The 14,769-nt window shown below is 35.4% G+C and overlaps 1 long non-coding RNA gene across 3 annotated transcripts; it reads left to right on the top strand.

Moving 5' to 3' along the window:
• Positions 1-622: 622 nt before the first annotated feature.
• LOC131044516 (uncharacterized) lies at positions 623-13,469 on the top strand. Of its 3 annotated transcripts, none has more exons than XR_009358848.1 (3): positions 623-1,283; positions 5,265-5,380; positions 12,690-13,469. It is a non-coding gene; the product is annotated as an uncharacterized LOC131044516 (long non-coding RNA). The 3 variants fall into 3 exon arrangements; XR_009358849.1 differs by lacking the exon at positions 5,265-5,380 and having other exon boundaries at positions 625-1,283; positions 12,690-12,854; positions 13,057-13,469; XR_009358847.1 differs by lacking the exon at positions 5,265-5,380 and having other exon boundaries at positions 629-797; positions 1,006-1,283.
• Positions 13,470-14,769: the final 1,300 nt, after the last annotated feature.

Raw genomic sequence — 14,769 nt, 5'->3', positions numbered from 1 at the left:
TCTATCAAATGCACCGAAGTAAATGAATAGTGCCAATGCATCATGAGGTTTAATGTTGTCAAGAATTCTCTTTAGCATCTTCATGAATTAGAAGTTGAAGGCTAGAACCAATTCATCTTCTTCAACTTGGATGTTCATAAAATCACTAATCATTGCAAATTTAAAAACTCTTTCACCTAACTGCTCATTAAAAGCTGATATGGACTCATCCCAAGAATAAATTGAACATGGTTGTCGATCTAACAATCATCCCCTTGCTCATGAATGCATGAACTCATGATCCATTTCATTATCATCGATTAGATTAGTAAATTATTGTATGTTATTATTTGTTGATTCAAACTATGTACCACCATACTTTGGAATCTTGTCTTTGATCTCAACTAGCATAGGGTTTGGAAAACAAAATATTCCAGCAGCACTAAGAGCTTTATATCTTCCTATGTTGAAACTCCTTTGATTGCATGGTTGGAGTTGATTACAAACCATGGTTGCACTAGGGACCAGAGTGGGATTCACATATTGTTGATACATCACTACTACAGAAGGGAGGTGTTTAAGACATTAATTTAAGACAAAATTTAATTGTCTCAAATTAAGAGAATAAAACTAAAACATTTCATTTCCTCTCGCTCAACTCGTGGCATCATTTTCGGCATGCAGTTTTCAATAGTGGGAAGGATTACGCTCCTTCGATATTCGAGGGCTCCTTCAGAGAGCGGCAAGAGTCAACCGAGAATCAATGGGAGAGACCGATTTGTGAAGGAAGGGGCAGCCATCCTGTAGGACTCGAGAAGGTACTAATTTTGCCCTGACTATGGCTGTGCAGAAAAAAATTGGTAATTTTTTAGGAAATTTCCCCCTCCTTTTTTTGTGTTTAGGGAATTTCAACCCATGGCTAGTTTAAGCTTTGCTCCTGCATTGAATATTTCCGGCATGGTCGTGCCTTTGGCTGTACCTTGCAATGGCTTCTCACACTCATGAGCGCTACTCATTGGCCGGCAGGGTTGTGCTGTGAGTTCCAATGCGTGCCGTGGTCTCTGTTATTTCAGATTACAGTAGTGGTAATATATGCCTAGGGAGGTGGAGGGTTCGAAACCCCATGGGCGAAGAATGAGGATTCGAAATAAGCAAAGAAGATAACAGCAGTACAAATGAAGGGGGATCGAACAAAAACACTAATAAGGCCAAGTCTTGCAATGGTTGCTTGTATTTATTCCTCGTAGTTGAAGATCAAAACCGCAACCCTCTCTGCGTTGGATTCAACAGGGCTTTACAACAAGGTACGCCAATTCATGTTTATCCTGCAAATATTCCCAAATTAGGTTAGGTTTTATCCCTCATCTTATTTTTTGGTTCCAACTTCTCTCATGAATTTTGGCGGACTTTAAATGTCTATGGTTACAGGAAATTGCAATGAATTTGCATCTTTTAGATGTTATAGAAATAGGAAATGCCTATGCTGGAAAACTGTGTAAGTATTTTTTGTATCACCGTTGGGGGTCTTTAAGACATTCTGGAGGATTTTTCTGTGATTTTCTTTGGGAAGTGGTCTCTTACGGAGATATATAAAAATATGAAGGTTCTAAATTTTAATTTATTCATTTTTCAATCACTTTGGTTGGATTAAAGTTTTTCGGTCAGATTAAATTTGCACTAAACTTCTGGGTTAGACTTTCTAGGTTGTTTAGGTTCCTATCACTTTAAAAATATTTTGGTAAGTTTCCTTTGTGTTGTATAGGCTGCATCTAGACGTGGTATTTTATCCAAGTTGGATGTGGAATTTTATCCAATTTTAACGCTACATCATGTATCCAAGGGATTTGAACCAGCAAGTTGATGTGATATGTATTCCAATATTAAATCTTTACCCCAATTTGGATGTGATATAATTCAATTTTAACTCTATCATTTGCCCTTGCGATTGGACCAGGGACTTGGATGCTATATTCTCTGTATTAAAACTTTATGGTGTTTACCGGGGTCTGAATTTAGGACTCCCTTATGATACTCCTGGTACTTTACTGCTTTAACTCCTCCTATTTGATGTGTTTAGACTACTTTTTGAGTGTCGAGCCTTTTCAGAAAGGCATTTTTATTGCAAATGCTGTTGAAATTGTTTTTTATAGTTCTCTTTAGAAATTTATCTGTCTGAAAATTTCTGCTTAATTAGAGGGTTTTGGAGTATTCTGAAGAAAATGTTTTTGATTGCATTTGTACAACGACACTATTCAGATAAGTATGTGTATGTTCATCACTTTTCCCACTTTACGGATATACAATAAATTACATTCAATTTGGTTCTTAATTCTTTATTTTGTATGTTGTAAAACTCTATCTTGTAGTTCCGCTTGCAAAATTGTATTGCAATGAAAATTCCAGAATGTTATATGCTTTGAAATGATTCCTTAAAAAGGTTATTGATTGCTTTTTGAACGGTGCTTTGAAAAAAACAGTGAGGAGTTTATATAAGCAGCCATACATTTTGCACTGATGTGTGAAATTAGAATGAAACACAAGTTAACATTAATGGTCACAACTAGCTAGTCTGGCAAAATTTCAGCGCTTGAATAATCACAAGCAGTAAAAGGATTATGACTTATGAGTGATAAGTTTGCAAATTTAGGCTTTTTTCCACTGCACACACATACATCATTCAGCGTGCCTCTTTTTCAATTGGATTTGGGAGAAGGGAGAGGCCAAACCTTTGAGGATGAGATATAAAGAGAGATCATCAACAGATGATATGAAATAGAGGTGCATTAGAATCTTGAAAGTTCTCTCATATTATTTGCTCAATAAACTGGGTGATTCTTGAACTGAAACAGAGTTGCATTGTGCACCCATGGTACCATTTATTGGAAGGCAATCAAAATTGACAATTGGATCCTGAACATATATCCTGAAAATAGTCCTGAACTCAAGAATGACTGATCATGTATACTAAAACAATGATGTAGGATGCGTTCTGGCTTTCTTATGCCCAAAAATTTAATATTTAACAATCAAAGTATGTCAAATTTTCCATGGATGAGGAAGGAAGGAAAGTGGGAACATGCTTGCTGCTTTAAGTCATTCTTCAAGGTCTTTCAGGTGCATCCAGCAAGGGAAGGAGAACAATTCTATTCATAGTTTGGAAGCAAAGAAGGAGATCGTGGTGCAGTGTGTATGTGATAATTTGAATGCTGAGAAACAGAGGCCCATTTGCGGGAGTCATTCCTAAAGAATCTGTCAAGGTTCTGAAGCTTTCCAAGATGGCATTCTAATTCCATCCTGCATTTTCTATCTCAATTTTTACTCCATAAAAATGCTATTGATTGGTTTGTGAAAAAATATCACTCATATCTTGACCTATTGGTCAAGCACCCTAACATCCCACATTGGTTATTTAATTATGGACCCTTGGTTTTTGCTTTGCAAAAATACAATTGAATAGTTTGCAAAAACTGTACATAGCTTACCTCTTGACCAGTTGGTTGAGCTCCGTAACCTCTTAATTGGGAAAAAATTGTTAGATTCCTACCTCACATATATTATCAATTTTCAAAACTCAACATTTGCTAAAGCGGTTATAACGTTGAAGAGCCTCAATCAATGAAATACAAAATAGAGGGCCCTATGTGATAATGAAACAAGGGATTAAGTATGAATTAAAGAAATTATATCCAAGGTTTGAATTTTGATATCACTTTCTGCTGCTTTTATAACATCTCTCTTAGCTATGTGATAATGAAACAAGGGATTAAGTATGAATTAAAGAAATTATATCCAAGGTTTGAATTTTGATATCACTTTCTGCTGCTTTTATAACATCTCTCTTAGCTTTTAGACTAGGTAAAGTACTGTATTACTGATTTGGTTAGTTATTCTTATCTAGGAAAGAGAATGGTCTTGCTAGATATTTGTTGGGCTGGGAAAAGCAAAAAAAATATTTGTAGCAGACTGAACAATACAATTGGATTCCTGCTGATCTTGTCCTTTACATGGAAATTCTATTCTTAATTTCGGTTGTTATCTTATTTTCCTGTAATCAGATAAATATCATTACTGTGAGGCTCTATGATGGCATTCTACAATGGCGATTCTCCCATGCTAAAGATCCAACAAGAAAATAATAATGTAGTATCAAAATTTGTCTATTTTCAGAATTTGGTTGTTGCAAAAGAAGCAGTATTAAGAAGTTATAAGCAACACAATGCAAGGAAATGGAAATATGTAAGCTTCAATCTAAGGACACGCCTTAAAACAAAGCTAGCATGGCAGAATAATAATGCAAAGTTTCACATTTCTTGTAGGTCAACATATAGTTTGAAATGTTGTTGGAAAAATATTAGCTGACAATCAAATTGCTTGAGGCAAAACAATCTGGGTATATATTCTAAAATACAGGCATTAAATAGGAATGACTGATGAAGGCAGTTTGGTTACATCACTGCCAAGTGAGACACCAAGTCAATGTATTAGGCCTCATCATGCCAACATTCGATAACTCTATTTTTATCTCTATTTACCTTTGTATTTTTGTATACTAAATTGTAAAACTCCACCACCTTATGGATTCAAACATTTGACCTCCACTATGGTGTACATGTGCTTTCATATTACGCCAACTCACCCTGTATATGTGGTGATTGACAGGATGCAGTCTTGAAATTGAACAAAGAGAAAGTAAAATTTGTCTGTTTAGTTTGATCACGAGTTTCTTGAATTTGTATTCATGCATGTAGTTTAGAGCTTACACAAAATTACTCATGGATTCTAGTTTGTCTTAATGTTTTTTAATTTTAAATGAATGAATAGACAACTGCTTGATGTAGTGCCTAAAGACAGATTTGCAGCAGGATCTTTAATTATGATGACAGAAGTTTCAATTAATCTTTGGTTAAAAAATTGTAAGCTCTGGTGTCTCTGGTAACGTTGTGGAAGATCCAAAGCCTTTTCAAGTAGATAGTGCATGATATGCACTTTAAGGGAGATAAGCCTTATAAGTTCTCTTTTGGTCTTCGTACCATTTCTCATTTATTTTTCTGTGTACTATTTTTTTCTGATTTACCATACATTTTCTCTGTTTCCTTGCTGCTTGCATGTTTGGAATTTCTTTCCAGAGTTCTTTTTATGCCTCTCCAATTAGGTCTTCGTCCATTACACATTCAATATATGTAATTTATATATTGAAGTTAATAGGTAAGAAGAGCAAAAACATTGGCGAAATATGCTTACTATTTTAAATGTTGAATGAACGGTACCAAACTATGTTGAATTAGGGTCTGATATAGAGGTTTCAAATGAGGGACGGAGCTTGGAAGATTTTAAGTATGCTTGTGTTGGCTATTCAGCTTATGAAAACAAGAAAGATACACCAGCTTATCAACACAGACAGGTCAGTCAACGAGTTATTGGAATACTAGTAAATCAATTAAGGCATGTTTCACACAAAATCAATCAATCAATAAATCAATAAGGTGTTGAAAATCTGCTTTCTCCAATGCATGCTTTGAACTACATAATGCAATCAGTAATTGAAAATACACAATATGGTTGCATGTTATGTATATTTGGATTTATTTCAACATCTGTTTTACGATATTTTTAAGATTCTGTTTCAGTTTTAGAATTTGAAGCTTAACCGCAACACACAATAAGATGGGTGATGCATTCACTTATAGTATTTACTCCAACTTTGAAGATGAAAATTGTACCCATGACTTAATATAAATATTAAATATTGAAAGCCAACTAATTAGAGACCAGAACACTCTAGCACTACTGGAACTGATTTTTGGTAGGACCATAAGTTGATTTAGCTGCCATCAGAGAAAAACCTCCATTATGATAATTTAGCTTAATTTTGAGACCCAATTGAATTTCTGGAAAATTGGTAAAGAAAGGCGATGCACAAAGCTGATTACAAATATTGAGTAATTAATTAGGTGAGTCATCATGCAAGATTTCATAACCTCTTACACCTTTACCTATGCAAATGATATAGAATGTCACACTTTCTAAACAGGGATTAAAAACATGAGAGTAAAAAGAAGCAGTAGCTCTTCTTTGTTCCTCCACCAACTAGATTTTTCCATTTATTGGTCATGTTAAGATGAAAAGCTCCTCCATAACACAAGCCCATGTAGTCCACCTCAAATCTTTGAGTTTGACGAATATTGAAAAGTGTGATGATTGTATTGGCCTATCATTGACCCTCGTAGGCTGATGAGGTTGGTTAGAGGGTCTCTTGGAGACTGATTCTCCATCTTCAGATTGAACAGTATGAGCAGTGACAGAGTATTGTTTGGCAATCTCCAGTTTTGACGACAGGCATTTCTGATGAGTACTTGGAGAGATATCAATATTTAATTACTTTAATTAAAATTTTATGTGGCAAACTTTAATGTTTTAATATTTTAAAGTCACTTTAAGTTATAACTTAAGTGAGGGTCTATTTCTCATCGGATGGGGCCACTTTAATATTAAACTCGAAATGATTTATTTTTGAAGCCTCAATAGTCAAAAATAAATATTAAAAGTTAAAACATCATTTAAATGCCAAATCATACTTTTCTTGGGAATTGCGCCAAACCTTAAAGGAGGAGATAAAAGAAGTTTTTAGGTCTTCTTTTCATTATGTGATGATTTGATATTGAGTTTGTTATGAGGAGATTTTGGCTTGAGGGTTTCAGTAGGGGTTTCTTCTTGCGGATGATCTGAGAGTATTGGTACAGGAAAACGGTGGATTTCTGTGCATTAGCATTAGAGGCTGTGAAATATCAGTTGATTTTGCTTTTCAGTTGGTTTTATCCAGGAACCAAGATTGGGCAGATTAGATAGGGTTTTATTCATTTTATGCAAAGGATTGATTGCAGCCACAGAGTTAGAGCAGAGGCAGAAATAAGTGTGTTTAGAGCTGGGTTTTTTTGTGCATGTACGGCCTGCAGATCTGCCGTACCTTTCTTCCTTGAAAGGGTACGATTTTGTTGAAGGAGGAGTCCGAAAATTCTGAATAAATCCTAAAGGAGATGCCTAGCTGGTAGCTTCAGTTTGAGCTGCTAAACTCACCATTCCGGGTGGTTTGGACTGATAAATTTTTTGCTGTTATTATTTACTGCTGTACGGCAGCAAGGACAAATAAGGGGTTTCATAAATTTGAAGTATTTGACAATAAAACTTCCTGGTCTTGTCTGATTTCTTTATTGAAGGTGTTTATGCAAATTGGATGTAATAAGGGTTTGATAATCCTATTTTTATGAAGTTCAATTAATTTCCAGCTCTTTCCAATATTGCTTTTTGCATACTATTTGTTCAAAACTAGCCCTTGTTGTTAGAAATTGCAAAGTACAAAACATAAAACGCAATAGGTTCAACTAAATCTCTGTTGTTAGAGTTGAGAGCCCTTGGTAGGTTCTTACAAAAAGCATGGCACTTATTATCATTTGTCAAGAGATTATCCTGTAACTTAAAAAATGCCCATGAATCACTGAACAAGTGTAGGCCAAATCCTATTTGTATTTCTTGTAATTACTCCCTTGATATGGTCGTGTCTAGAAAATAATTCCATGGGCTTATGGTGGCCAATATGTACTGCTATACTCAGAAGGTTGAAGTGGAATGGAAAAGATTCTCTAGTTGGTCATGTAAGGGGCTGTGGGTTCCAAGGCAGATGAGACAAATTTTTAAGGAGTCTGGCAGGGTTGTGCTGTGAATTCCAATGCGTGCCATGGGTAATGCAAGCTAGGATTTGACATCTAAAAATGTGGTTGCCTTTGATCTTGATGCAGAGGACCATAAGGGTTTACAACATCAGGTGGGGCATTGTCCAAAACATGACGTTGGGCTTTACTTTGCAATGAGTCTTCATGATCAATCTATCGGTTAGCATAACAACACTTCAACTAGTCCCCGAACCCAAAGGTAGTACGCAACCATTCACAACAAGAGACTCATCATTCTTAGGGCTTTATTGTCATTAGGAAACCTTAGACAAGCTTTCCACTTTAATATGACAACTGAAGACTCCATTTGGACTTCCTTTGCAACATACCAAATGACTGGCGAAATAGGACTGAGACAACTGTTATGCTTATGACAGTCAGTACCATAGGTCCAAAAGGTCACACCAATGCCACTTGGACGCTCAAATTCTATGTTCTCGATGTGTTAGACCTCCTTCAAGGGTGATCAAAACATCTTGGCCTCTCCTTTGGAAATTCAATCAACACCTTGTTTTGAGAATTCTACTCTTGATGACTATATGACTGAGACAGTCAAGGTATTTGGAACAATCTTCTCCACTTCAAGCATTTCTTTTTGATGTGGTCTCAAATCTCCCTCCTAGGGTCTCCACACTTCTCTTCCTCTCACCAAACACACTGCCAACCTTTCTCTTAGCCTTGCAAGGCAAAATTTTCTATCTCACTGTCATACTGTGACAGTCACATGCACATTTGTGAAGACAGTTATTACCATTGGTCATTTGCTTCTTGCCTCTTATCTCTTATTGGTTTGCGTAAGCTGTTCATGACTGTTGATTATGCTTTCACATTAATGCAATTTTGGCTTCTGTCATACTGATTTGCATTGGTCTGAGTGTAAATAATTGCTCTGTTACTGGCTTTCTTCACATAAATAGTATAATGGACTTGACAGTGGTTTTGAAGGCATTCAATGCCTATTCATGAACATACATTCTTATGTTTACTGTCCTAATGCCATGACTGGAAACTCTTATGAAGAAATATCCTTGATACTCTTGCTACTTTGTGATCTAGGACTATTTTCTTGTCCCTGCATTAGCTTTGATGACTGTCCTTTATTCTATGGATGCCAGTCAGTGCTACTGCTGTAGCCTATTATTCTTGCAATAAAGAGTATGTCTCATCACTGGACTGCAATCATATGCTTTCAAGAAATCCTTGTAATATATACTTCATGACTTCAATGCCCCTAAGATGTATTTGCTCTGTTCACTGAGTTATTTGGATTCTTGTGTATCTAAGATCACTGCCCTTTCAATGCTGCACTGGAGGTCTTATGAACTGTCATTATCCTCCTTGTTGCTCTGTTCTTTGATAGCAACAATCCCTTAGAATGCTTCAAACTTGCCCTACACCCAACCTTATAGTTGTCTAAAGTGGATCTACATTCACTGTTATAGGGTTTTGTGGTAATGTGACTGTTAAAAAGACCACTGCGTCCTCCTTTATTGGTAGGTTAAACACTGCAATGATAAGAAGAAAAGGTGTATTTTCCATCTTGGGCTACAACTCTGTTAATCCCTCATGGATGTCCCTAAAAACATGACTGTCTATGTGCCCTTGTATCATTGCTTTCTTATGGAAATCAGAGGGTACTGTCTTAGACTGTTGCTTAAACCCTTGTTCCATCATGATTGTAAACCCTTAAGACCTTAATGTATGTCCACGCAGTCCTTTGGAATAGACTGAATTAAGTGTGTCTGCTCCATGAATATCTTTGATACCCTTTGATGATGGCTCTGAAAACCCTAGTTCTCATACTTGGTCACTGCAACAATACTTTCGAAAGGATTTTGTTGCTCATATTGCACATTTGAGTTCAAGTATCTTGAACATCCACAATAAGGGCATTGATGACATACCCTCCATTTATCTCACACTATCTATGGCTCCTTCAAGGACTGTTACTGTGGCTTCTTCAAATTTATCTTGTTAAAACCTTTAATCATTGATATTCTTGCTTACATTTCTTGATTGTTCTAATATGAGAGTGATCTTGTCATTTTGTTTGGCACAGTCCTTACTATCTTTGACACTGCTAAAACCTTATGACCATTCCTTTATCCATACTTGGTAGTGAGCTTTCTCCTTAATTACATAAACCTCTGCCATCATTGTTCTTAGTACATGGTATTGTATTTATCTTTCATTAGGCTGTTGATGCATTGTATAGATTGTTTGTCCTCATTTGAAGGTATCTTTTCCTGTACTTTAACATATCTTCTAGACTCTTTGCATTTTTGGAGTTCCAAATTCATTGTATGCAAAGCAAAATTGCTTTGTCAAGGATCTACTGGATAATGCTTAGGATACCACACTATAATAATAACAATGCTTTGCTTCTACAATCATGTGTTTTGACACTATCTTTTCTCTGCTCTAATGCGCATTAGCTGTAGCTCTTAGCAAATCTAGAATTTTGCTTTGACAATGATTTTAGCATGCATGCCCCTGCCTTTGATGATCATTAGACCGTCTCTGGTATAGCTTCTCCTTGTGGCTTGACAATATCACATGCCATTGATGCCACTGTCTTTAGACTACAATAGTGTTCTTGGTACTCCCTCAAGTCTGACGGTGACTGTTATAGACCCTTATTCACCATCTTGTAGGCTACTATATCACTGTCACCGGGCACAGTGACTTTGATCTGCCTTTATACTGTCTTTGGATGGCTGCTCCAAAACCTTGTAATCTTGGATAATCAATATGCTTTCATTATGAGCTTGCCCTCATTGACTGTTCCTTAACTGAGATTATAGACTCTAATGAATATTGTAACAGTGACAAATGATATTTGTCACTAGATCTGCTTTTGGGTTCTTGAATGCACTATTCTTATTCAAATCACTATGTGTTGGCACTGTACCCTCTTTGACCTCTGTTTTGGTCTGCTTTTATACTGTCTTTGGAGACTGTGTATTCACTACCCTTAGGGCTGTGCATTGATGTATTGCCTATGGTGGTGACCCCTTCAGTCACACTGTATTCTCATTCTACACTGGCTCCTTTCTTCATCTGAGATTTTGGCCTTTCAATGCCTTGACTGCTACATGCTACTGTAGTTTTCTGTCAAGATGATCATTTGCACTACTCTTTACAATGTGATTTTGGGTTGATCAAGGTTCCTTTTTCTTTTGATGAAGATCATTGTTCTTTTAATGAAGGTCACTGCTTTACACAGTGAAAGGCCCTTTCTATTACTAACATCCTAATGATCGTGACTAGGATGCCTCAGACCCTCACACTTATGAGTTCTTCTCTGTCACATAATGGGCTAGGTTTCTTTCCTCTGTAACTAATAATTCTCTCATACCCAAATAAAGGTAGCTCTCTTTATGGCTGTTGTGGAAAGTGCTATCTTTGATGACTGTTCTTTCATACACGTCTATACTGTAGACTAGCTGCTCACATGCACTGCTCTTGAATCTTTGAAGCTTTCTCCATTACTGTGTCTCTTTGCTATGACAGGGATCTTTCTGATCTGTCCTTGATCTTTATGGCTTAGTCCTAGACTTAGGATTTTGAAACCCTTTTCCATGACTGTGAGTTATCATTTCACTATCTTCTACCCGAACCCTAGATCTGGAGAAAGCTGTCCTTTTCATATTCCACTGTGACAAATGAGGTATAAAGGCTTCTCCACTTGTGTTGTCTTGAGACTATTTAAAATTTTAAAGATAACTGTATACATGACTTTAAAGTCTTTCGCACAACTTTCTATATGTACACAGAGAAGAACAAGCCCTCACGGGTTCACAAAATACTTGAAAACCATACCAATGATAATAGAAGCATTTGTTACAAACTGTATCTCATTCTAAAAGATAGTTATCGAATCAATCTATGCATGCATCTAGATCAGAACAAAGAAGAAATGTCAAAAGGAGGGACTTGAAACCCGACCTTAACGCAAATCTTCTTGATAACTCAAAGTATCTGCACTTGCAGTGAATATGCCGCTTCCAAGCATATATTTGTGCATGCTGTTGAAGATCACTGATCTTTGGCATCACCACGTGTTGTACAAGAACTTCTTCATAAAATTTGTCCCACAAAGAGACTCCACATTTATGGTGAAAAGGCAAAAAACAGAGAGCTCTGAAAAAGACTGAAAGAAAACCTTGAAAACAATGAGGAAAGTGAAACACCAATCTTTTAATTCTCTCCAAAATTCAAGATGCACTTTCTTTTAACTCTATGCAACGTGGAAAGTGCTTTCATCCCCCCTTTTAATGATATTATTATTACAAGTTAAAGCCATAACCTCATATTGAATCCTTAAGTACTAAAATTTGAGACTTTTTGACATTTGACAACATGGTTACAAAAAGAAGGTTTTTGACAAAGATTATTTCTGTGGTTCAATAATTGGTTCACCAATTATTCCAAATATGACCAAAGATAAAGTTTGAAATTCTATGTACCGACCTTATGTGTGCAATTTTCACAAGAGTGTAAATTGGACAACACTACCTAAGCAACTGGTCAAAAGTATCGCTGGTCTGAATTTGTTATGTGCTTTCCTTTGGAAAACTAGTCTTTCTTTACACTTATCTACTGAACTATGCGTCCTGTACTTTCTCTTGTTGGAGTATTTGCATTTAAACATTTGCTTTCTTGTGATTACTATGTCAGCTCCTATGGTTGACATTCATCTTCGAGTTTCATTTGATCACTCTGTATTTATGCCATATGTTATTTTAGCATAGTTTACTTCAAGTTGTAATTTGAATTGAAATGGGGTTGCCCACAAATATTACATTCAACTCTTGATTTTTCATCTTTATCTTTTTGTAGAAGATTTTTGTTTTTTAACGATGACACCTTTCGTAATAGGACACAGTCAAAGGGAGAGAGTAATGGCAAAAGTAAATCGTTTTTTATGAGACTTGATTTTAATCAACTCAATTGAAACTAACAGATTGCTTTTTTAAACAGGGTTGTTAAGGAGTTTCTGAGCAGATCATGGATTGCCCACGACGATTGTTTTGTGGACAACAATCTCATACAGTGCATATGATAGTGTGCATGTTGGTATTCCTAAAAGGCTTAATAGCCCAAATCCTTGGGCTCTTGGAGCTTCATCCAACTGGAGTGTGAAAGGTAGGTGGAGAGTCCTCTTTTCTCTGAGGGATTCACAAATCACTAGGTTTCCAATTTCTTTAGTATCAGTTTTAACCATCAATTTGAAGGTTTTTCAGTAGTGATTCTTCTTGCAACTTATTTTGAATTTGCGGATTGATGACTTACACCTGTTTTGCATTGGATACGTTCACACTGAGGATTAGAATTTTGCATTGAATAGGTTCACACTGAGGATTAGAATTAGACCATGTAGGTGTCAATTCACAAACTCAATTTATCATTCAAAATTTCTGTACATTCTCTTTGTGTTGCTAGAGCTAGATAGATATTGTAAGATGTCTAATAAACACATAATTGTTTTATTTTCAAGGCAATGAAAAGTTGTTCAATACAAAAACACAAAATGATTGGCAATGGTCATATTTTCTCAGCCATTATTCAGACTTAAAACTCACTACTAAACCAAAAGGTATTTTGAGACCCAAGATTCTAAAGGGTAAAATTATTCTTTAAAGGGTGCTAGCTCAATGGAAGAGCACCTGCTTTGAGGATGGTGGTTCAAATCCATTGTGCCCTAACATGAATTAATCAATGATATTGTAGTTTATATTTAACAATATTGATTTATCTGAATAGTGAGCTATTTTTTTAAAATTCGTTGTTTTATATCATCTCTACAGAGACAAAAGTGGTATTCTCTCCAATGAGAATATTTTATCGTCTTAAGAAAAACAATAAGTGGGATTGAAGACATATTTGTCTCTATAGAGACTATATTTTTTATTATAGTTATAGTCTCTATAGAGACAAAAATACATTTGTCTCTCAAGAGACAATTATATTGGTGTTTTTTATTGTCTTATTAAAGATAAATTTTTAAGACAATAATATAAGATTATTAAGATACTCTCTTAAAGACAATATTTAAGACAATACACAAGTTTTATTTTGTCTTAAGTTAAGACAGTTCACTCAAAAATTGTCTCAAATATTGTCTTAAAACCCCCCTCTATGTAGTAGTGCATGTTAATGTGTGCACTCTCATAGACATTCCTTTCTAATGAGAGATTTTAAAACTAAAGGAGATACAAATTTTTACTACAACTAAGATCTCTCTTAAATGAGCACATGTCTTTCAATATGCATACTTCTCACACATACGAGAATTACAGTTCTATAAACTAAGAAGTATGGAAATTTTACTACCACTAATTCCCTTTCTTTGTGATATTTTCACCTAATAGGGAACATTTAATCCTTAAAGCCGTTTACAAACTACTTTCAAACATAATAATATTTTCATTGAAATTCATGAAAGTACATGGAATTGTTGTAGCAGATGTTGATTTTCTTTCCTGACTGATAGCTTTATATATCTAGAGCTTCTTATCATCTATTTTTCAGGTTATTTAATTAGAGTTGTCACCTCCTTATAGAGGAATTAGCTTCAAATAGCTGAAAGCCACTTAAGGTGTATAATTTTTTTTAGTTTATCCATTAGTAGAGTCATTTAAACATGTCATCAATACTGTTGCAACCAAAAAAAAATTGCAGATTTGAAAATTTTCACCAATCTAAAACAAATTTACAGATTTCAACTCGCAGACTCTTTTCAAATGGATTTGTCACTTGTCTCCCTAGTAGAGTTGAGATTCGGTCACAAGACTAAAATCTCTTACACTTTTGGCACTGCTAGACCAAGGTGGGTGAACCTAATAATGCCCAAGGATTTAACATATACTTTGTAATTATATTTTAGAGCAGATAATTCCCATTAAAATAAACCAAGTCTACTAACTTTGATTCTTCTATAATCTTGGTATTTTTAACATTCACTCAACAATTGGGTTAAACAATTTGTATACTAAACGTAAAACCTACAAAAAAAATTTAAAACAGGTTTTGATAAAATTGAATGTTGTTGAACTAGATT

The sequence above is a fragment of the Cryptomeria japonica genome, chromosome 9, assembly GCF_030272615.1.
Source record: "Cryptomeria japonica chromosome 9, Sugi_1.0, whole genome shotgun sequence".
In the NCBI taxonomy this organism is placed as follows: domain Eukaryota; kingdom Viridiplantae; phylum Streptophyta; class Pinopsida; order Cupressales; family Cupressaceae; genus Cryptomeria; species Cryptomeria japonica.
The sequence above is the reverse complement of the archived record's forward strand: the minus strand, read 5'-3'. Positions and strand labels throughout refer to the sequence as shown.